Source organism: Arachis ipaensis, chromosome B06, assembly GCF_000816755.2.
Source record: "Arachis ipaensis cultivar K30076 chromosome B06, Araip1.1, whole genome shotgun sequence".
Classification (NCBI taxonomy): domain Eukaryota; kingdom Viridiplantae; phylum Streptophyta; class Magnoliopsida; order Fabales; family Fabaceae; genus Arachis; species Arachis ipaensis.
The window spans coordinates 220,780-221,971 of NC_029790.2; positions in this window are offsets into that span (position 1 = coordinate 220,780).

Sequence of the window (1,192 nt, forward strand, 5' to 3'; positions counted from 1 at the left end):
TGGAAATGTATTGTACGAGAATAAGATTTTTATACGAGAATATGAGAATATATTTAGGGTTGCACATGGATCGGATAATATCCGCATATCTGCGGTAATTATCCGCATCCGATTCAAATTTTGTGGATATTATCCGATCCGCAGAGACATCGGTAGGATCGGATTGCAGATTTGGTAGTAATATTTGCGGATTCGATCTGCAAATCCGCATAACCGCACATCTCATATAAATAGCATAGTTTAAGAAAGTAAACCCTAATGTGATATGAATTTTAGTGTATTATTTTATGAATTTTATGATAGCTTGTTTTTAATTTTTTATGTTGTACTTCAACTTAGAATAATTAAACTTAAATTTTGTGTTATTTTTTTTTTTTGGTTATTCAAGAGAACTTTTATTGATAATATTTTAGAAGTAAATAGGCTTAAACAGGTGAAAAATGAATTTTCTAGATTTTTTTTTTTATAAAAACAGTCAAACAAAATCTTAAAATAGTTTTTTTGAATTATGCGGATATACTCGATATCCGATATGATCCGATCCGCATACTTGCGGATCGGATCCCGCCTGAAAAAAATGCAAATATCATATCCGATCCAATCCGATGAGTGCAGTGCGAATCGGATAAAATTTTAGGCTATATCCGATCCGATCCGATCCGTGTGCAGCCCTAAATATATTTATAGTCATTAGATTAATTTAAATAGTGAAGATTAAATATAGCTAATTATTAATATACAAGTAATACATTTATTATAGTCATTAAATTGTAAACAGTAAACTACAATAACTACGACTAGTATTTTTAAAGAGTTATGCTACTTATACATTAAAATTAGTTATTGGTATAAAATATATGTTAAAATATAAATATATATTAAAAATAAATTAAACTATACATATATTTATATACAAATATATTAGTAATTGATTTTGATGTACAAATAATGTTTTCAATTTGAATACTTCTATTTGCTTTCCTGTATATAGCTGGATGCATGTCATCGTCTTTATCTACATCAATTGGTTAACTACTAATATCTCATGTACCAAAACAAAAACAAACAAACAAAAAACTACTAATATAGTAATATCTCATTCTATTGTGGGGAGGATCAGAATTAGTGGATTCGTTGAAAACTTTTTCACTATAGCTAACAGAATATAATTTTTTTAAAATAAAAAATACTA